The sequence below is a fragment of the Schistocerca cancellata genome, chromosome 3 (assembly GCF_023864275.1).
Source record: "Schistocerca cancellata isolate TAMUIC-IGC-003103 chromosome 3, iqSchCanc2.1, whole genome shotgun sequence".
Classification (NCBI taxonomy): domain Eukaryota; kingdom Metazoa; phylum Arthropoda; class Insecta; order Orthoptera; family Acrididae; genus Schistocerca; species Schistocerca cancellata.
Window position 1 is genome coordinate 604,827,633 of NC_064628.1, and position 23,882 is coordinate 604,851,514.

Sequence of the window (23,882 nt, forward strand, 5' to 3'; positions counted from 1 at the left end):
TCGAATTTACCACTCAACATTCCTCCACTCTTCACACGGAAAAAACACAAGCACTGAAAACTCTCGACTTACACATGCATCACATTAAGTATGTTGAAAATACTGTATCACTTTATAAAAGCCCTGTGCGCTCATGAATCACATAGTTTACACATAAATGGTTATAATAAGAGTAACAAATCTTGATGAGAATGAATAAACAAAAAATAGATTTTTCACTTAGAAAATTACATAGCAACAGCTGTTTAATCTACGCTATACTAATGCAAGAATATCTATTCTACAGTATTGTTTATTTTAACAAGAGACTGTTTAATGAAGAATGAAGTACAATAAACAAAATTAATACACTAATGCTCAAAAGTAACTACTGAAGTACACCAGTTAAGAGTGTGGTATCCAATTAACAGGGATTTGATGAAGTGGTATATTATTATTTGGCTTATTTTTTCGTCTTATATAAAAGAAAACTGTACAAAGCAGAAACACCAACACAAAGGTTCCAGATATACCCGTTCCTAGCATTATAATTTTAGTTTTGTGTTCACCTTTTAATTTTAAGACATGTTGCATCATAACATTGGCATCAATTTTGTCTTGCTGTGAGTTTATGAACGTATCTAATGACTTCAGAAGGGAACTGTCAAGGGAGTCATTGAGGTAGGATAGGTTTTGTGTAGGAAATGCTTTGCATGGCGTTTTCTGAAAAAAGCAAACAACATGGTTATGGGCCTACCAACCTAGTAAAAACAAAAACAAGAAAAAGAAGGAATACATTGTTAACTACAAGATCTACCTGTTTCTACGGTCAACTTTTTTTTCTTAAAAAATAAACCATTATCATTTATTAATTATTTACATATGTATACTATCTACAGTCTACTGAGATTCCACTAGGACATTCGCACTCTTGGTCGAAGATTGTATGGTGCCATGTCCGTATGTTGTGCTGGCCTGGCCACTCTTTTTCCTTTTCGGGTACTTCCTCCACCCTTCGGAAAAGCAGACACTATTGTTGAAGGAATTACATCTGGAGCGCCCTTAAAAGGTTTTAAACGACTTACATGCACAACAGTAGTTCTGGTGGGCAGTTGCAATTTAACGTTGACTGGTGACGTGATCTCAATAATTTGATAAGGACCTCTGTAGTTTGTTACAAATTTCTTTGTTTTTCCTTTCGCTACGTAAGGAGTTGAAAGCATAACCCACTGACCGATTTTGTAATTTGGATATTTAGCTTGGGTATTACCTAATCTTTCCTGTCGTTCCAAAGCCTTTGTATTAGATTTTTGAACCTTTTTCCATACATCTTTCATCATTCGACTGAAATCTCTTACTGTTTCTCCGACTTTTCCGTTTTTCTGCCTGATTACATCAAAAGGGGACGGCATTTTTCTCCCATAAACCACTTCATAAGGTGACATGCCAGTTGCTTCATGCGTTTTGGCGTTGTATACCGACACGATTATTGGTAAATACGTATCCCAATTAGAATGTTGTTCGTTAATATAATAACTAAGCATCTTGCCAATTGTCCGATGAACTCTTTCTGTGCGTCCGTTGCACTGAGGGTGTAACGGAGTTGTGCGTAATTTGCGTATTTTTAGTAAGTGGCAGAGCTGTTTCATTAGTTCAGACATAAAATTAGATCCCTGATCTGTGATAATAGCTTCAGGTACGCCAAATTTAAGTATCCAGTTGTTAACTAAAGCTTGGGCAACTGTATTTGCTTGCTGATCTGGGAGACTCACCATAGCTAGATAGCGTGAAAAGTGATCTATAATTGTAAGAACATACTTATTACCAGCAGGTGTTTTATGAAATGGCCCGTAGAGATCCACTCCGCAGATTTGAAATGGACATGAAGCCTCGGGGAGCCTCTGTAAGGGTATTTTTGAACGAGAAAGTTCAGCTCGTTGTGCGCACGCAATGCAATTGCGAACGTACTGCGCAACATCCTGCTTTCTGGTTTGCCACCAAAATCGCTCTGCTACACGTCTTTCGGTTGTCCGCTGTCCACCGTGTCCTGCAAGGATATGATCGTGGGCCTCTGCCATTATTTCTTGTCTAAGGTGTTGGGGAACAACAATTCGCGGTCCAAGTTTTGTTTTACGGCATAATACACCATCTTCAAAGCAAAATTGTTTTTGAGATGCGTATTTTTTGCAATCTGTATCCTCATCTTGTGCCTTTCTCCAGTCCTCAGTATCTCGGCCTGTTGCTTCCAAAAGTGCTATTTTCCGACTTAGACAATCTGCATTCGTGTGTTTTTTGCCTGGTTTGTGGATAACTTCGAAATCCATTTCGGAAAGACATAGGGCCCAACGCGTGAGACGACTAGATGGATCCTTTAACCCAAGCAACCATTTTAAAGCTGCGTGGTCTGTAATGACCTTGAATTTCCTACCATACAAGTAGCATTTAAAGTATTTGATGCCATAAATAACACTTAACAATTCTTTCTCTGTTGTGGAATAATTTCTTTCTGCTGTTGTTAGTTGTCTCGAAGCGTAGGCTATGGGGTGTTCCGCGCCACTAATATTCTGACTCAAAACAACTCCTACTGAATGACCACTTGCGTCACAGGATAAAATAAATTCTTTATTATAATCTGGGTAGGCTAATACTGGACTGTGTGTTAACTTATCTTTAAGGGTTTGAAATGCTGATTCACAATCTTCAGACCAATGAAATTTTGCACCCTTTTTCAATAATTGGGTTAAGGGTCGGGCAATTTCAGCAAAATTTTGAACATATTTTCGGTAATACGATGCGAGACCAATGAAACTTTGTACTTCCTTAACGCGTTGTGGTGTTGGGAAGTCCTTAACTGCCGAAATTAATCGAGGATCTGTTCTAATTCCTTTTTCACTAATGACATGCCCTAGGTATGTAACCTCTGTCAATGCAAAACTACATTTTTCCATATTTAATGTTAATTTAGCTTTTCTAAGTCTCTGAAAAACATTACGCAGACGCACAGCATGTTCATTAATGTCTTTGGAGAATACAATAATATCGTCTAGATATACACAACATTGCTGAGTTTTTAGTCCTCGCAATACTCCATCGAGTAGTCTTTGAAAAGTTGCTGGTGCATTTTTCAAACCGAAAGGCATTCTTTTAAATTGCCAGTGGCCTCCAGGGGTAGAAAATGCTGTTTTATGCCTATCTTCAGGTGCAACTTCCAATTGATGATATCCGCTACGTAAATCGATTGTTGAAAAGTATTTACTGTTACCTAAACTGTCAATGATATCTGTAATGTTTGGAAGAGGATAAACATCTGAGATTGTTTGTTTGTTAAGGTGTCTGTAGTCACAACAAAATCTATATCGTTTCGTACCGTCGGGAGACTTCTTTGGAATAATTACAATATTTGAATTATAAGGCGAATCAGAATATTCTATGATTCCATCTTTTAGATGCTGTTCTAAAAATTCATCCAGTACTGGCTGTAAGTGATGCGCAACTCTATAAGGCTTTCTATAAACTGGGGGGCTATTTCCTGTTGGGATCCTATGCTGTGTGATATCTGTTGCTGGCAGTGGACCTTCTGCATTAAATAAATCTTGAAACTCAACTAAAACTGCTTCTATCGTGTCTCTATCCTTTCCTTGCAAATGCTCAATCTTCTGGCGTAATGCGGTTTTATAGGCGTCTGGTTTCTGACCATCATTAATATCTGACCAAATAAAATCTTCTTCTTCAAAAGTACTGACTGTAGCTACTAATATTCCCTTATGCAACTCTTTGTCCTCCACTCCGAAATTGTCAATATGTACCGGTACTTTTCTTTCTCCTTCAACGTCTTGAACCCGTACAACACTTCTACGTACAAAACAATGTGATACATCTAATTCCTCATTTTCCTCTAGTGGCTCTATTAGACATATTGTGTCTATAGGTACCTCGGGGTCAACGGTCATCCAGAGAAGTTTTCCTGAGCCAGATGGTATCTGATCCCGCGAATCAACCTTCAAGGACGTTGCACGCAGTGTAGTTGATTTCGCCTTCCGGTTAGGGAAATCTTGCGGCAGAGGGCCCTTTGCAGCGGTGTCACCTAGCTGAAATACTATTCCGCTAAGTTCTACAGTTTGCTGTCTGAGGTCAATTTTAGCGTGATGTTTATTCAGGAAATCCAACCCTAGGATCGCGTCGTACCCGTCAGTTATCTTTGTTACCACTTCTACATCTTCTTGAAATTGTACACCGTGAATATAGAAAATCAATGATGTACATCCTAATGACTTCACTGTACCTCCTCCTACTCCACTCAATCTATACCTTGGAGGGTCATATTTCTTTTCTCCAATACATTCATTACTCACTATTGATACGTTTGCGCCTGTATCCACCAGTATCCTTACCTCTTTATCCCGTATGGTAGCAGATAACCAGCATTCCGCCTTCACATTCGCCTTAATGGCATGAAATTTTATTGGGAACGCCTGGCGGCGGCTCCGACATTCCCGTTTGAGTTTAACTGATTTCTATTTCCAAAAACTTTCTTAGACCTGCATTCCTTGAATGTGTGACCTATTCTTTGACAATTAGTGCATTGAGGTTGTCTGCAGTTTTTTGCTATATGGCCTTGTCGATCGCACCTAAAACATCGTACTCCTGCTGAAAATACATTTCGCTTCTCCTTGTATCTGGTGGCAATGTCAATTTCTTCAAAAGCTGTCGCCACAGATACAGCTTCAGCTAAATTCTTAGGAAACTCTGCCCTGACACGACGGGACGTTTCAGGAGGTAACCCACGTAAAAATGTATCCAGAGCTCTATTTTCTGCCTCTTGTAAAATAACTTTATTTGCTTCATCACTAGTTGTCAACTGATAGGTGTTAATATTAACTTTTCTAATCCTATCTACAAAGCTTTCTAACGACTCGTTTTGCCTCTGAGTGATAGTGTTTAACTGTTCCCTATAAAATCTACAGCTGTTCTGTTTTTGAAAACGTTTAAGTAATCCTTTCTTCAATTCCTCAAATGTTGGAGCATTCCGTAATTCTTCATGGTATAATACGTGTGCTTTAGCCTCTCCTGTCAATCTTAACTTTGTCATTTGTAAGAGCTGTTCATCTGACCATGATCCTAACTTCGCAGCTGCTACTAAATCATCAAAAAAGGCTGTTATGTCTTCGCCAGGTTTACCTGAAAAAGGAGTTACCAAGGCTGCTGCTGAGGAATCTAGGGTGGGAGGGACTGAACTGGTTTGCCTAACCTCACACAACTGTTTAAATAATGCATTATTATCATTTTTAAGCTGTGCTATTTGATTAACTAAGCTCTGAATAGCTTCATCAGTAGAAACCGCTTGTGGTGCTGACTCTGACTTTGTACGATTTCGTGTCATCATTTTACAAACTGTTAGTTACACAATCTTACCACACTGAATGAAAAAGAAGTTTAAATATTTTCGACAAACTCTTAAAATTATGAGAGAGAATACACTTCTAAATAAAGAAAATATTACGACTGCTATGCAACCCTCTATCCTTTCACACATTAAACAATACTAACTGTGGACCGTTAGTGACTGTCATTCACACCTCATATTGAGCCAAGGGGTTTTCTCTGACACCAAATGTAACAGTTACTACGACTTCTGACATCAAATGTAACTGGGTTTACTCTTTTGATGCTGTCAATTGTCAGGATGAGCATTCTCAAGCATTCTGTCAGGGTGAAAATATTAAATAAATAAACTTTTCTCTCTTACAAAATGTGGGCAGGGTGGGTTCTTCCTTGGCTCGGGTATGAGGTCGAATGAAACATCATTTTATACATAAGATAACTTTTATTGAAAGTTTCGTACAACTGTTATCTTACTGGACGTTCTGGTTCGGAGAGCGGCAGCCGTGTCGTTTGCGTAGCCTTCTGCTGCGGCAGCGGCGGCGGCGGCGGCGGCGGCGTCTGATTACGCGTAGCGGTGTGTATCTCGTGTCGCCGTCTCGCCCAGCTGACCGGAGACGCGCAGCGCGAGGTGGCCTGTTTAATTATTGCGAGCGACGTCGTGCATCGGGTGGTGATACCTTGAATGTGGCGTCCCAGTGTTTCTCTTCTCTAAGCGGCCGCGTGTGTTGTGCGTCGACCAGCGGAGCGGCGCGGCGGGGGAAGGCCAGTGTCCCGGACTCGAACCACGGACTCCCGCTTGCCAGTCTTCGGCTGTCAGGTCTTCATCCCAGATCACAGGTGACTGCTGATGTGAGGCCGTCTCCTTCCCGTCCTCACGAGTCACCCGGGTATGTAAAATCAGACTTCAAAATACCTTTTAACTTCTTCTTCTGGCACTGAGGCTGCTGCTTGCTATTCTATTACAGCGGCGGACTCGGTGCGTCTGTGCATGATGTAGTCTCTTCTTGCCTGACGATCTTCAGCACCGAAACTAACTTAAAACAACTGCTACGCTTCTTCTTCGTCTTCTTCGTCGCTCGTCTCCGTCTTCATCTACCTCTTCGCCTTCGTCTTCCTCTCGTCTTCATCTACATCCCCCGGGCCCACTGCGTCTCGCGTATTTATTCACTTCAGTTTACTGGAGGTGAACGACTTCACGGCCATTGCCTCTTCTGTCACGTTGAAAAGATTCTCGAAGATTCTTCTTAACGTCGGTCATTGGCTCTTGGAATGTAGGCGAGGGCCTTTGCTCACATACGACAACTGAGAAACACGTGAGCCGGTCATTGCCTCTTCTGTCACGTTGAAAAGCTTCTCGAAGAATCTTCTTAACGTCGGTCATTGGCTCTTGGGATGTAGGTGAGGGCCTTTGCTCACATACGACAACTGAGAAACACGTGAGCCGGTCGGGCGATGCCCTGACGGCTGAATCGACAGCGCCCGCTTATGTGGAACTTGCTGACTTCACGGTCATTGTCTCTGCTGTTCGGCCCGCTGTGAGCCAGTATGTAACTCTCCAAACTAAACCAAGTTTTCCATTTATATTCTAATTTCTAGTTCACTTTGATTTCACTAATTTATTTACTTAAGTACCACTCAAACCAAAGACAGTAAGCATTACAGTGAATGACGACAAGATTTTTTTTTTTTTGCTTTTACGTAACTGTTTACTAGCAATTTGTTGTTCTTCGATTATTATTAATTGATTTCCATGATCTGTTGCCTAACTGAAAGGCATTTGTACAATATTTATTAATTTGGTGCTGTTTTTGCCTTGCTTCAAATCCAAACATTCTTACGTAAGTTTTCCACCACTAACAGACAGTGACTATATTCACAGTAACTTTGCTAACTACTGAGATAGTGATCGTTAATTTAATTAACTAACTAAACCTGTAACATTTTCAAAATTTAAGTAACTACTGTAATTCCATCAAGCCAAATTTTATATTCATTTGATACTTTTTGCTTCTTGTCGCCATTCCTGCAAGTAAAGAGCATTGCTAATTCGGTTATAGTTGTACTTACATTTCGCTGATTTCATTTATTCTTCGGAGCAGAAAGGAACTTTAGGTACACGGTCCATTTAAATCCTAATTAGCCGGAAAGGCCATTTGTGGGTGTAGCACCACTATGAGGATGAAAATTAGATTTGCTTTAAATACATGCTGTCGTGAGCGTTAGTTACTTTTGAAATAAGACGTGGTGAGTTGATGTTAGTCGAGAATGTCATAAGGGGACAAAGACGCCATTATCTACACCTCAAGAAATTAACGAGGTTATGTAGTGGAACCACGAGAAGCTGATTGCTCCATCTGAGATATTGCACAAACACTTGAGAGGGATGTAGCCACTGTACATAGTTGCTGGCAGCGGTTTTCACGAGGGAGTACGGTCTCAAAAAGATCAGGCTTCGGAGAACCATTTGGCACTTCCGAAAGGGAAGATCATCGTAGTCAGCGATTGCCTGTGGCGCATCGTATGCATCTGCAGCAGCCGATAGTTAAGCACTGGGATTATCTTAAGCTAGCCAAAATAAAAATAGTGGATACCTTAAATTTATTTGTTTTTAGCGTTGGAGCTTTAGTCATTAAGGATTTAACACTCTCAGCTGATGCTGTGGCCAAGTGGCAGCGTAAGCCTATCTGTTTGTCTGGACTACAACAAAACCAAATGTTATCACCGCCAATTTTACTTTGCCATTTAAAATGCAAACAAAATTGTCCATCTTCAAGTGAAGGCGGCTAACTACTGCTTTACTCCACTGAGTGTTGCAACATATATGTTGTATAAGCGCCACAGAGTCCGCCTCCGTAGCGTAGCGGTAGCGTTTCCGCCTACCACGCAGTGGGCCCGGGTTCGATTCCCGGCAGGGGAGTGGATGTTGTGTGTCCTTCATCATCACTGATCGTAAGTCGCCGTAGTGGCGTCATCTAAAAAGGACTTGCAACACGGCGGACGGGAACTGCATAGGGCCTCCCGGCCAACAATGCCATACGATCATTTCCTTATTTTCCTATCGCCATAGCTATCCCTTAAGTTAATACTGGCACTGTCCGTAGTTCAAATTAATGATTCTGTTTGGTAAATAAATAATCCTGGAATTCGAATAAAGTAGCTCGTCAACCTTACGGCAAACAACGCTGTATTACAAATTTTGTTTTTGGGAATTTACTACTAGCACCTGTTAACCCAATATTTCCCACGTGGGTCGCAGCCACAGGCTCGGTACAGTTCCACAACCAATAACACACTTTTTTTCACAAGATGGTTCTGTGCCGGCCCATTGGCACAAGAAACCGAAATCAAACCGGAACTTAAGCACATTTCAAATAATCCTCGCACCAAAATGACATTCAACACATATTGGTTTCTTAACATACAGCTATTGGGCTACAATCCCTTAAGATTTCACCCACCTATTTCAACTCCAAATTACAGTTGAAGAAGACCTCAAAATAACCATAGGAATCTGTACTAAATTTTTCAGGAATTAGTCCACTAATTTTTTTGAAGCACAGAATTCAAAGGTATGCAAGATCTCCCAATGACTTGCCCAACGTCTTACCGTCAACCCGATTGTGCTCATATCGACAAACCTCCGCGGTCAGGCAATTTTCCTATACTCTGACCAAGACCACACTGACTTCAGAACCATGTTAAAATTTTTACGAACCGTTGAAATGAATATCCGAACAACCCTACCGCCATCTTCAACAATTATCATACTGCGGTCGTTCACCGTCGTATATCTTTTCAGTCGTTGCACGGCTGGAAACACCCGACACCTAAAAGCTCACAGCATTTTTCCGTTCTCCTTCTATTTGCTTCATGTTTGCAGAACGATCTACGAAAGATAGCCCCAAGCACGTAACAAACAAGATTTAGTTAACGAGTAACGTACAGTTTATGTGTAAATGAGTAAAGCGATTTTTTCTATCGTAATGACAACCACCACATATTTTGGAGTGTCACGTACTCCTGGCTTCATTGTGTGGGGAGCCATTGGCTTTGAGTACAGGTCCTGGCTGGTAGTGGATGAGGGAACTCCGACAGCAGAAGGGCACGTCAAGGACATTCTTGGTCCTCATTTATTCGCCCCCACGTTACAGTATCGCTGTGTCATTTTTAAACACTACAGCGCCAGTCTGCACATGTTTGCATATGTTGAGGTATTCCCATGAACAGCAAGATCCTCAGATCTCTCCCCGATAGAACACATTTGGGACCATCTCGGACGTGAACTCTGTCCTAGTGCCAATATCCAGAATATCGAAGACCTGTTATAACAATCGTGGACCAACTCGCCTCAGGAGGAGATACAATGACTGTATGACACCCTTTCCAACCCAGTCAGTACATGCATCCTGGCCGAACGGGGTGCAACGTCATGTTAATAAGTCTGTTCATACTGCTAAGTTCTTTTCAAATGTGACTATAAATGATAATCACTGAAATAACATCACAAACCCTATCAGCCCTTGAAGTGTCACTTCTTTCTTCCTCCCTTCGTTGGTGCATCACTATTTTTTTATTAGGCTGTGCAAGAATAGAAATTTGACGCCAGCCCCACACTCTAAACAGTAAATACTTCATAACACACATTCTTAGACTAATACGGTATGCATCAGATGGGATTGAATAGTATAAGGTTTCCAGCTTATTTTTGGTATTGAAGAAACATGACGTAAGATCTATGTTCACTCGCTATCTCATACTACACTGCTTGCCTGCGCGAAATTTATGGTGCACTTGAATGGAAAGATTTAGTAGAATTTTTCTTTCTCGGTTTGGTTTAGTCAGATTCATTGTTCAGAGATGATTCAGGCAAGTTATTTATTCACATGGCTTGCACTCAGAAGTTATCGGTTTATCATGCCAGTATGTAAATTTCATAACAATGATCGAATCATGATCTGCTTAGCACTATTACACGTTGTTGCACTAAACTACACAAGGCTGTGTTCTCTTTAACTATTTTGCTGCTGTGTTGCATTTTTTATGTTCATCACTTAGTGCAGTACCGAGTTCCCGTTGCCATAGGTAAGCCATGAAAATTTGTCTGGGCCAGTTACATTACAGTCAAGACAATAAGAGCATCCTTGATTAGGTGTGACATTTCAAAAAATGGTGTCATATTCCATTTCCCACACAATTAGTTTTATTCTCAGACTGCAGTGATACATGTACTTGTGTATCAATTATTGGTTAGAATTTTATTTAGTCAGTTTTTGTTCGTAGAATCTCCGGGCATTTCCTCAGAAACGTTTTGATTATTTATTCGTTTAAAATTCATTTTTTAATCTCATGTATCCTTACTCTATTGCTTTCGTGTGTTGAAATTATAAGTCACGCAGTGTGACGACACGCATTTCAGCACTGCTCACCGTACTACATGATACATAATTTCAGGACAGCGTTTATATTATAGAGTTTTACGTTTTGGTAAAAGTTAATAAAAATACAATTGTAGAATTGCAGATAGTTTGGCGCCTCATCTTTATCAGATACTAGGACGTGAGTGACAAGAAAACGCAAACACAGGCTTTTGGTTCACAAAGATTTGTTACGCATACCCCCAAAAACAGTTTTACAAAATCTTTTACAAACCGGCCTTTAGCCACCAATAACAAATATATTTAAAAAAAACTTATACAGTCTTTGTACGATTATACGGAATGAAATAAGTTAAGATCCTTCCTTTTAACTAAATAACAAACAGTCCCAGATAACTACAGATGACAGGTATGCTTGCCCACAGATTTAACAGGAATTTATCAGGATAAATTCCCATTGGTAAAACAAGCAACAGTACAGAATATTAAATAACAAATTTTAAGTAAAAGAGCAAATTCCCCAACGGGGATCTTAGACCAATAAACAGATCATAGAACGGAATTCCACCAATTATATAGTGACTTATGCCACTGAACTCACTCGTGAAATCTCTTTCAAGTATAACAACATTTAGGCAGAAAAGACAGTTATCTTAACAGTCATTTTAGTTCTACGCAACAGCGGGCACGACCCAACCGATAACCCACCCTAAAACAGGAGTGATCAATCTACTAGGAACAGGGGACAAATCTCGGCGCAGCCCGAACACATTAAGAGAGGAACCTCCAAATAATTACAAGAGAGAATACTCAACTTCTGTCATCTACTGGGGCGATCAGCGACTCTGAGCCAAGCAGCGCCGAGCGTCACCAAGGCGTAGCTGGCCGAGCTGACGGCGTTCGAACAAATTTCAGTGAAGGCGCCATCTCCTGTATTGGTGAATCCGGAATTGACTGGGCCCACCTCTCGTAGTACACTGTAATATTTAAATACAAAAACAAAGAACAGACAACGAAACCAAAGGACACAACACAAACCTTATTTCAGAGTTGCACCCCCCCCCCTTTACAGTTAATTTCCTTAACACATGCAAGACCTCAAACAAAAAGCATGTAAAATTGTTGACTTGTTACAGCTCATAATTCCTTACACTTACAGGCAGACTCCAATAACAAGTATAAAATCTGGAGAAGTTAACGGCCTGCCAAACCAAGAGCATTAAAACCCATAATACACTCCTGGAAATGGAAAAAAGAACACATTGACACCGGTGTGTCAGACCCACCATACTTGCTCCGGACACTGCGAGAGGGCTGTACAAGCAATGATCACACGCACGGCACAGCGGACACACCAGGAACCGCGGTGTTGGCCGTCGAATGGCGCTAGCTGCGCAGCATTTGTGCACCGCCGCCGTCAGTGTCAGCCAGTTTGCCGTGGCATACGGAGCTCCATCGCAGTCTTTAACACTGGTAGCATGCCGCGAGAGCGTGGACGTGAACCGTATGTGCAGTTGACGGACTTTGAGCGAGGGCGTATAGTTGGTTGGCATGCGGGAGGCCGGGTGGACGTACCGCCAAATTGCTCAACACGTGGGGCGTGAGGTCTCCACAGTACATCGATGTTGTCGCCAGTGGTCGGCGGAAGGTGCACGTGCCCGTCGACCTGGGACCGGACCGCAGCGACGCACGGATGCACGCCAAGACCGTAGGATCCTACGCAGTGCCGTAGGGGACCACACCGCCACTTCCCAGCAAATTAGGGACACTGTTGCTCCTGGGGTATCGGCGAGGACCATTCGCAACCGTCTCCATGAAGCTGGGCTACGGTCCCGCACACCGTTAGGCCGTCTTCCGCTCACGCCCCAACATTGTGCAGCCCGCCTCCAGTGGTGTCGCGACAGGCGTGAATGGAGGGATGGAGGGACGAATGGAGACGTGTCGTCTTCAGCGATGAGAGTCGCTTCTGCCTTGGTGCCAATGATGGTCGTATGCGTGTTTGGCGCCGTGCAGGTGAGCGCCACAATCAGGACTGCATACGACCGAGGCACACAGGGCCAACACCCGGCATCATGGTGTGGGGAGCGATCTCCTACACTGGCCGTACACCACTGGTGATCGTCGAGGGGACACTGACTAGTGCACGGTACATCCAAACCGTCATCGAACCCATCGTTCTACCATTCCTAGACCGGCAAGGGAACTTGCTGTTCCAACAGGACAATGCACGTCCGCATGTATCCCGTGCCACCCAACGTGCTCTAGAAGGTGTAAGTCAACTACCCTGGCCAGCAAGATCTCCGGATCTGTCCCCCATTGAGCATGTTTGGGACTGGATGAAGCGTCGTCTCACGCGGTCTGCACGTCCAGCACGAACGCTGGTCCAACTGAGGCGCCAGGTGGAAATGGCATGGCAAGCCGTTCCACAGGACTACATCCAGCATCTCTACGATCGGCTCCATGGGAGAATAGCAGCCTGCATTGCTGCGAAAGGTGGATATACACTGTACTAGTGCCGACATTGTGCATGCTCTGTTGCCTGTGTCTATGTGCCTGTGGTTCTGTCAGTGTGGTCATGTGATGTATCTGACCCCAGGAATGTGTCAATAAAGTTTCCCCTTCCTGGGACAATGAATTCACGGTGTTCCTATTTCAATTTCCAGGAGTATACAAGACATTGTAAGATACTCAAGTAACATTACAAGCACACTGTCTTAACAGTAAACATGGCCTGCTCGTTATCGTAGAAAGACTCATGCAGCCTTCACACAACTCACGTAGTCACTGACTGGTGTCTTACACTCTCAACACCGCAACTCAGCATATACCGGAACGAAGAGTGAATTCCTGCCCCGGCGGGGATAATCACGTACAAATCACTGTGAACACAAATTACGATCAGATTGATCATGAAACACAACTTCAAAGAATTACCAGATGCCCACTGTTAGAAGCAGCAAACGACGAGAATCCACATAGCATACGTAGGCACCCAGCATCAGATAGAACAATGTACAAACTAGCTAGTGCATAGGAGGCCATCACCAACAGCCCGCCGCCGACACACTCCTCAAATCATAACACAGCGCAGCGAGCAACCAACGCTCCTCCGTAACGGTCTCTCCAAGAGTCGCCAACACAACAAATGCCGAAGTTATGGGAAAGCAAGCCAGACGCTGTGGACTAGTGGTTCTAGGCGCTTCAGTCGGGAACCGCGCTGCTGCGGCGGTCGCAGGCTACAATCCTGCCTCGGGCATGGGATGTGTGTGGTGTCCTTGGGTTAGTTAGGTTTAGGTAGTTCTAAGTCTAGGGGACTGATGACCTCAGATGTCAAATCCCATAGTGCTTAGAGCCACTCCTCAATGGTCTGGCTCCCATTATAACAGTAAATAATAATTTTAAAAAACTGTACCTTCAGTTTCATCAGACCACCTGCAGTGATCAGACATGAGGTGCGCATGACCCAACTCTGGAAGCCACCTCGTCAATTAATATTTCTGAATCACATGTGCGAGCTACACGAACGACTCCGTATGTCATGTGTACTTAAGCTATCGCAATCTGTGCCACCTAATTCTAAAACACAAACTAATCTCAGCCGTATTACTTCCTATGCAGCACTTCACAAAAAAAAAAAAAAATATTTTGTGTCTGTCGGCCACGCGGTTCTCCTGGCGCATCTGTAACAGTAAGCTGATAAGATCATGGTGTGGGGGTGGCTACCATCATCCACGCATGCCTTATAAATTTTTTCGCATCAGATGAGCGACTCATACTTAAAACTTTCTTTACAGAACTAAGTGTTCGTCTTCTTACACTAAAAGCACGTTTTGTTGTTGCAGTTCTTTTTATAATTTCTGTGTTGTATTTGTTGTCTTCTGTGTTTAAGATGACTAAACGACGAATAGTGTCAACGCTCTCTGTATATTAATGATCGAGGTGCAGCAGTGGTTAGCACACTGGACGCACATAAGGGAGGACTACGCGTCCAATTCTCGTCCGGCCATCCATATTTAAGTTTTCAATGCTTTCTCGAAATCACTTAAGGATAATGGTGGGGCTGTTCCTCTGTAAGAGCACCGCCAACTTCGTTCGTCTTCGCAGCGTTCCTTCACGTGAGCTTGATCTCTAACGATAGCGTTGCCGACGGGTAGTTAAACAATAATTTTCCTTTCTTCTTTCCTTCTCTCTCTATATATTTTTGACAGTTTCCTTGTCATGTCCTTGTCAGTGGCCTTGTCATTCTTCGGGCCAAAAACCAGTTGGTGCCGCTCTCTACATTAGTCTGCCCTGTGGACGGTTCTTCATATCTTTATAACTACTTCGACTTACATACAGTTGAACGTATAAACTGTAGAGCAGCCTTGACTCTTCTCTACAAAGTTTTTATCTCCTCACTTCCCTGCAATACCAGAGTGAATAGTCCTTGATGCCCCAGGATGTGTCCTTTCAACTATTCATTATTTTAGCACTGTTGAAATTTTTCGATAAAACTGTGGTAAAAGACCGTATCATCGGGTGAGTAGGTGGCAGACCGATTCTGTAATCGAAATCATAAGGATCCCGTCCAACGCTTTGAGGCAGAAAATGACACTGAGGTGACAAATGTCATGGAACGTCTCCTGATACCGTGTCGGACTACATTTTGCCCATGTAGTGCAGCACTATGACGCGTTATAGACCCAACACGTCGTTCGAAGTACCCTGCGGAGGTACTGAGCCATGCGTCCATAACTGCGGAAGTGTTGCCGGTGCAGGATTTTTTGGACAAATTGATCTTTGGATTATGTCCTATAGATGTTCGATGGGATTCGTGTCGGGGGATCTTAGTGACCAAATCAGCTGCTCGAATTGTCCAATCGCGAACAAGTGTGGCCTGGTGACATGGCCAATTGTCATTCATAAAAATGAAGTCTGTGATTGGCTGTAAATGGTCTCCAAATAGTCGAACATGACCAATTCTAGTCAACGATCGATACAGCTGGGCCAGCGGACCCAATCCATTCCATGTAAACACAGCCACAGCCAGCTTGCACAGTGCCTTGTCGACAACTTGAGTGGGATCTGCGCCACACTCGAAGCCTACCATTAGCTTTTACCAACTTAAATCGTGACTCATCAGACCAGGACATGGTTTTGCATTCTTTTTGGATCCAACCGTTTTGATCACGAGCCCAGGAGAGGCGCTGCAGATGATGTCATCGTGTTATTAAAACGCACTCGTGTCGATCACCTGCTGCCATAGCGCATTAACGATACGTGTTGCCGCACTACCTGAGCCGTGGCTGGCTCATGTTATGCGTTGGATTATACCTAGATTGCTATTCTGTGTTAAGTCTCCCGCTGTTATCGCGATTATGCTGTTATCTTTTCTCTCCTCTAGTGCTAGCAGCGGTGTGTATCGATATTCGCACCTTCTACTATCTTTGGCCTGGCGCTTAGTTTCCGGCTGTGCTGTGTGCGGGCAGTTGGACGGTTGGCGTGGAGCAGCGAGGAAATCTCCGCAGCGCGTAGTTTGGCCGAGGCTGCTCCCGGCGTCCACGCGCGTTCGAAGCGTGTGGTGCTGTTCCCATTGCTACGAGGTCCGTGGCTCACCGATCCTGCACACAAAGTCGAGTTTTGACTTAATCTACCAGCAAGTCATGACTGTTCACATTGTGTCGTTTGGAGTTCGTTGTCGGCTGTCGGGACATTCCAGCGAGCAACAACGTGTGTTTTCAAGTTGGCAAATTTTAGCCACCCTCCGGTGGAATTGAACTGTACTTGGTTATTTTGAATTGGAGTGCACCATCGGAATCCTCTGCATTGTGGCCGTTAACGTTCTCGTTACCTGCTCTGGCCGTTGACGTATATTCAGGCAGTGTATTTTCTTCATCGTGGTGTCGCTGTCCAGTACTGTGTGTAGTTTGACAGCTCAATATACAATTGGTTGTGGGAACCAATATCTTCTACGTTGTTCCATAGAACTCCCTGTTGTGTGCTAGTCGGGTGGAGTGGAAGTTATCGTGTCGGTGGGCGCGTTGACTGTCTGTGGGTTGGGTTGTCGTCGGATCGAGAATGGTTGGGACGACTGCCTGTCTCACCTAAGCGACAGTGTTTGAATTCCAGGCCGACCCTCGGAAAATTTCTGAGCGCCGTTGGGTGTACTGCCTTTTTTTTATTTGTCCTTGTTGTTTGTATTTGTATGGTTTCTAGCCGATTTTTAAATTAAGGTTGTTTTGCCCTTAAGGCGTAAGATTCTTTGGGCTTTCAGCCTAATTTAAAGAACAATTTTAAGGTAAGGCCTTTTGTCTTTTAAAAATTTATCTGAGTTTGAGTCTTAATTGATGGGCCTTCAGCCGATTTTTAAATTACAGTTGTTTTGCTCTTAAGGTGTCAGATTGTTTGGTCCTTCAGCCTAATTAAGGAACTCTTATTAAGATAAGGCCTTTTGCCTTTTAAAAATTTAATTTTTGTTTGAGTCTTAAGAGGTGGGCCTTCAGCCGACTTTTTTTTAATTAAATTTGTTTTGCTCCTAAGGTGTGAGATTGTTTGGGCCTTCAGCCTAACTGACAAAACTGATTTAAGATAAGGTCTTCTGCCTTTTCAATTTCCGATTTTGGTTTGAGTCTTAAGTTATTGGCTTTCAGCCGATTTTAAACTAAAGTGGTCTTGCCCTTAAGGCATGAGATTGTATGGCCCATTCAGCCGGCAATTAAGTTCCAAAAATTAATGCTGTGGTTTTTTTTAAATTTTCTTGTCTCTAATAATGTTTGGTCAAATAAAGTTGTATGTTCGAGTGTAACTGACAGCCGCTTCTTTTGGCCCCTTTCCACAATTTAAACTACCTGTCCTGTCCTGCGGTTGTAGCAGGGCGGCTCACTACCCTAACGTACACGTTCGTCGTGCGTCCAACATTGATTTCTCTGGTTATTTTACGCAGAGTTGTTTGTCTGTTATCACTGACAATTCTAAGCAAACGTCGCTGCTCTAGATCGTTAAGTGAAGGCCGCCGGGCACTGCATTGTCCGTGATGAGAGCTAATGTCTGAAAAGTGGTATTCTCGGCACACTCCTACCGCGATGGATCTCGGAATATTGAATTCCCTGGTGACATCGGAAACGGAATGTCTCATTCGTCTTTCTCCAACCATCATTCAGCTTTCAAAGTCTGTTAAGTTCCGTCGTAAGGCGATAATCACGTAGGAAGTCTTTTGACGTGAACCACCTGAATACGAAATAACAGCTTCGCCAATACACTGTCCCTTTATACCTTGCGAATGCGACAATACTTCCATCTGTATATGTTCATATCGCTCTCACACGACGTTTGTCACTTAGTGTATGTTCCAGTGTTGATCACGAAAACTGATGTTTCAATCATAATGAGCAGTAAAAGCTTTTCCACCTTGCACTACTGTATCTGAAGGATTTAATGTGTTGGAGCGATTCTGGTACATTTGGTTTCATTTTATTTATTTAACCTGGGAAGAAAAAGGTCACGAGACCAGTCTCTTAATTCTAATGACGTAATCTTCTTGTTTTACATTGCATTCTTAACAATAAACATGTTAGGCCTGTAAGTTATAGAGAATTTAGAATATAAGATTAGAAAATACAGAAGTGTCAAAAGTTAATACAGTTCGTATTAGTATAACAACAAAGACAAATCACAGAAACGTAGATTTAAATTATGACTGCTGGCATAAATGGGCATGAAAGGAAGAGCGTCATAAAACAGGGAAAAGAAACTGACGTGACTGAGAAACAAAAGAAAAGAAAGTGTAATAGGGAGCATACGCGTGCACGAAACAGGTTGATTGGTTGATTTGGGGAAGGGACCAAACAGTGAGGTTATCGGTCCCATAAGATTAGGGACAGATGGGGAAGACACTGGACTCGCATTCGGGAGGACGATGGTTCAATCCCGCGTCCGGCCATCCTGGTTTAGGTTTTCCGTGATTTCCCTAAATCGCTCCAGGCAAATGCCGGGATGGTTCCTTTGAAAGGGCACGGCCGACTTCCTTCCCCGTCCTTCCCTAATCCGATGACACCGATGACCTCGCTGTCTGGTCTCCTCCCCCACAACAACCCAAACAAAGATCGGGAAGGAAATCGTCCATGCCCTTTCAAAGGAACCATCCCTGTATTTGCCTGAGGCGATTTAGGGATATAATGGAAAACATAAATCAGGATGGCCGGAAGCGAGTTTGAACCGGCGTCCTCCCGAATGCGAGTCCTGTGTGCTAGACACTGCGGCGATGAAGTAGATGTAGCGTGTGTTAGTCACATAGCTTACTTGGCTGCTACCAACCTAACTGGGAGTATGAAGCACCAACATGGTCAAACAGACAATGTTGTAGAAGCAATGCACATAAGTATTAACTGTTAGATCCAACCCTCTAGTGCCTACACTATTCATGTTACATCGTAAGAGCAGAGGTCCGGTAGAACTAGAGACTGCACGAGTTTACGTATCTCATCCTGTGGAAATGCGTTCCGAATCATCGTGAGAGCGTAGAGACAACAAAAGTTTTCCTACATATGGTGATAACATTTTCTGCCTAATGGAGATTCTCCTCCATAATTACTTATTAGGTGGCACAGAATAGTTGTGAAAAAGCTTTAGTCTGCTACAGCATAATATGGGTGACAGATTCTTGGTGTCATATTTATCTTGTAACAAACAACCTGAAACTTAATACAGTAATATTTCTCAGTGCTCCCGTTGTGCAGCTATTAGTATGTACAGCCTTGAATTGCATTACACGATGACTTTCCGGAGAACATCATTTTAGACTCCACGATTCTTTCTGGAAACTGTAGTAGCAACATTCTCGAATGTTGCAGGTGCATGTTCGAAGACTCTCTGCTTTAGATAACCGTATAAGAAATCATCCACTGATGGTAAGGTGTCCGGGGCAAGATATATGCTCTGGATGGGTCCTGACAGAAATCAAAGACCGCCGTAGTACGTTGTAGTTCATGCTAGTAGTTTCGGACCATTGGGCTGGGTCGTGCAACTAGTACTATTTCATATTTCACTACCTCTTTTTATTTGCCTGCCGAGATGTTTTCTCATTAACAGTGAGCCCAATAATGCGTTATGCAATGATTAAGCACCAAACAACGACGTTTTATTGATGAGGTGGAGCAGCAGCTCGAACACGTGGATACTCAGTAATCCAATGGCGCCAGTTCTGTTTGCTGAAATACCCATGGAGATGGAAGTGAGTCTCATCACTAAACCAGATCTCATCCGTATAGGCTGTTTGATTTTGAAAGGCCTCAATCACTTCATTTCCAAAGAATACCGATGCTACACATCCCTGTTCAAAGTTTCGCACAGTTGAATTTTGTAATGAAAAGGTTAAATTTCTCTTTTTATGATTACCTCGGACTTGAAAACAAAAAAAAAATTACATCAGCAAAATTCGCTTGAACATCCACGGCTCCTGCACTGCATGTCTTGTATACGTAGTGGGGTATTCATTGTTAAAAATGTGCACTGGTACCACGTTTTTTAAAATTGAATTCAAAGATGCTCTTTATGACTGTGGCCTTCCCGGACCCATTACGCAGGAATGCGGGGTTCTCAAGGCATTTCTTCAACCGAAACGTCCACGATTGCTGCACCGCATGTCCTGTTCACGTAGTGGGTTATTCACTGAATAAGATGCGCACTGGTTCCACGTTTCTCAAGGTTACAACAAAAGCTGTTCGTCATGACTGTGCACTCCCCCCCCCCCATCACATCTCGCAGGGATGCGGTGTTCTCAAGACATTTCTTCAACCTGTTACAAAAGGAGGAAACAATGCACAAAATCTGTATCAGGAGATGCTATAATTTTGTCACCACATTGTGACTTCGGTTCTGTACTGTAATCTTACGGAGAAATGTTCGTTCTAGATGGTGCAGTTCTTGGGCCAAATGTGCTGCTGAATATGCGCCTCACTACAACGATAAGGCCAGTATCTACGTAGAAAGTACTTACGATCAACAAAGTTTGTTCCAGTATTAGTGCTTCCATTCTGAAATGTCAAGTGAGCCATCTGTGAGAGAACTACAGAGTTTTTAGAGCTTCTTCACTAATATCACAAGGAGAATCAGTTACGCCATACAGTCAAACCACAGCAGGATAATACTTTCAGACACTTATTTTGCGCCCCCTTGTATTAGTTCTTCACTGTATTGTGATTTAGGAGTACCCTTTTATGGTGGATACGTTGAGCAAGCCACAGAGCAGTGAGAGGAATGTACATCGTACCAATATTCTCGATTTTTTCTTATACCAGTCACGTACTGAGCGAAATAAAAATGATTGTGTACATGATTTAATCTCTCTTACGTTAATCTCAGGATCCGGTACGGCAGCATAACTGCCACACAGTCTTCTTAAAATACAGGCTCTCTGAACTTATCCATCATGGTTTCTCGATATCAACATCTTTCTACTAAGTAATCCATTTTTAATTCCCCAGAGTTCATGATACATTTCCGTTTTATGCTAATCTTTGTGATACGATCCTATTGGCGCGTCTTTGAATTCCTTCAAAGTTAGTTGTGATGCTTGCTTTATAAGTACTCCAAAAATCGGAATAACTCTATCGAACTAGTTACACTAGCATCTTGTATACTGTGTATGTGGATCATCTAGTTACCATCTCCTTATTATGACCTTCTTTCCAATTCCCGCCCCCCACGGCCTTTCACAAGCCTTAAACCCCGACGAGAGGTGTGGTGGCTTGCGTGCCTTACGACAAAGATAACCATACCATATAGGCATAAGCACTGTAGAGGGGTATCTGAGGAGGAGCAGACCATAACGTCACGAGTGGTAGCAGTGATGATTCTCTGGCCTAGTGACATAGCCTACATGATATTTCTGTGTTGGTATTGCCAGTGGCTGAAATCTAGGGGAACCTACAGCAATTACATTTCCCGATCACATGGAGCTCTGCTGTAAGTTTTCATGATGATGGTGACCTCTTGGGTTAAATATTCCGAAGGTAAAATGGTGCCCAATTCAGATATTTGGGCGGGGACTACTCAGTAGATCGTTGTCATCACGTAAAACAAAACTGGCGTTGCACGGATGGTGCAATGGTATCTTAGAACCTTTAACCTGTTAGATACGTAAGAGAATTAAAAGAAACGGAATTGTTAATGTTAGATATAGTGAGAATTAGTAATGAATAAGAGAACAGGACTACAGTAAACTACAAAGGGCATAGTGACGCATTATGGTTGTCAAGAAAGATACGAAGTCAACACCCACCAGTAGTAGTATCAGTTTATAATCCCAACAATACTTCAGATGATAAAAGGATTGAAAGGTTGTATGATGAGAAGATGATGCTGTAATTTTTAAGGAAGCGGAAAATTTAATTGCTTAGGGCACCGGAATTCAACTGTAGGAAAAGGACGAGAAGGAAAAATAGTAGAACATGGGCTGGGAGAGAGCAATGAAAGGAAAAACCGTCCGATAGAGTTTCACACAGAACACTGTTCAATCGTCCTAATATACGTGTTAAAATCATGAAAGAAGGAAGAGATCTAGTGACACAGGAAGATTTTAAGTAGATTACGCAACAGTAAGAAGTTTCGAAACCGGATTTGTAACAGCGAAGTGTTTCAAGCATCAGATCTCGTCTCTGACCATAGTTCAAGAAACTGAAGAACGGAAAAAATTAAGGAGCTCATATCAGGTTAAATTAAAAGAGCCGTCGGGTTTGAGAGTTTCAGAGAGAGGATTAGGCAATGATTAACTCAAACAGGGGTAACAAACACAACAGAAGGCGAATAGATAGCCTCGTGAGATGAAATAGTAAAGGCAGCAGTGTATCAAATAGGTAAAAAGAGAAACCCTGACAGAAATTCTTAGGTAACGCACGAGATACTGAATCTAAGTAAGGAAAGGAAAAAGTAGAAAAGGAAACATGCATATGGGAATACGGACGTTTCAATACAGTGAGATTGAGAGGAAATGTAAAATGACAGAGCAGGAATCACTAGATGAGAAATATAGGAATGTAAAAGTATGCATGACTAGAAGCAAAAAGAGATGCAACCAGTACGAAAATTGAGGGAAAGAGAAGCACTTGCACAAGTATTAAGAGCTCATATAGGAAGCCCAATCTAACCAAAAAAGGGAGGGTTGAAACGTCAAAAGTTCTGTACGAAAGAAAAAAAGACATTGTTAGAGAAAGATAGGATGAAGTTAATGAATATGATATGGGGAACATGGTACTGCGAGAAGACTTTGACAGAGCTCTGAAAGCCCCAAGTCGAAACAAATCCCAGTGAATGCATGACATTGCCTCAGAATTTGAGACACCCTTGGAACAACTAGTCATGACAAAACTGTTCCAACTGTTAACCAAAATAAATCAGTTGCGCGGCACGCCCTCGTACATCAAGAAGAATATAATAATGGGAAATCCAAAGAAGGTAGGTGCTGATATGCGTCAATACTACCATACAAAGATGCTTTCTTTTAGTGCACGATCTCTTTCACAAAAGGCACAGCGTGTCAGGGGGCCGGTACCAATTTTCACCCATTACCATTCATTCATTCCAATGCCAAAATGCGGCTAACATAATTAAAACCTTTGAACAACGTCTTAGTAAGGTTTCTCGATTAAATAACGTGCCTGTTTTTCAGAAAAGTCAGGGTGAATCATCTAAACCTTACAAGGCAAGTATTGTGGAAATGGAAAGTGCTATTGATGTCTGATTTCTCAGAATGGATTGGTAGTCAGGTGCTCGTACTGCTAGCCAATAGAGAGATTGCAATAATACTTATAAAGTGTATTTTATGTGCAAACAGACGCTATTTAAATAGAATAATGGCTGCTGACATTAACAAACAAATATTAGGGTAGATTAGATGTGAGTGGTTTTTGTTGCAGGAATCTAGTGTGAGTCATTTACTAGACGTAGTATTTTGAAACGTTTCCACACCGACACTTGCTTGTGCCTTTCAAACAGTGTAGTTGCTTGGAACGATGTTGTTATGTTTGCTTACAGAGTGCTTGTGTGTTTCTTTTTAACTTCTCTCCCCATTAAATTAAAGTTAAATTATCTAGTTACTTGGATGGAAACTTTGGGCGAGAGATATCGCTTTCCCAATGTTTTAACACAAATATCTCCCTCACTCCCAGACAT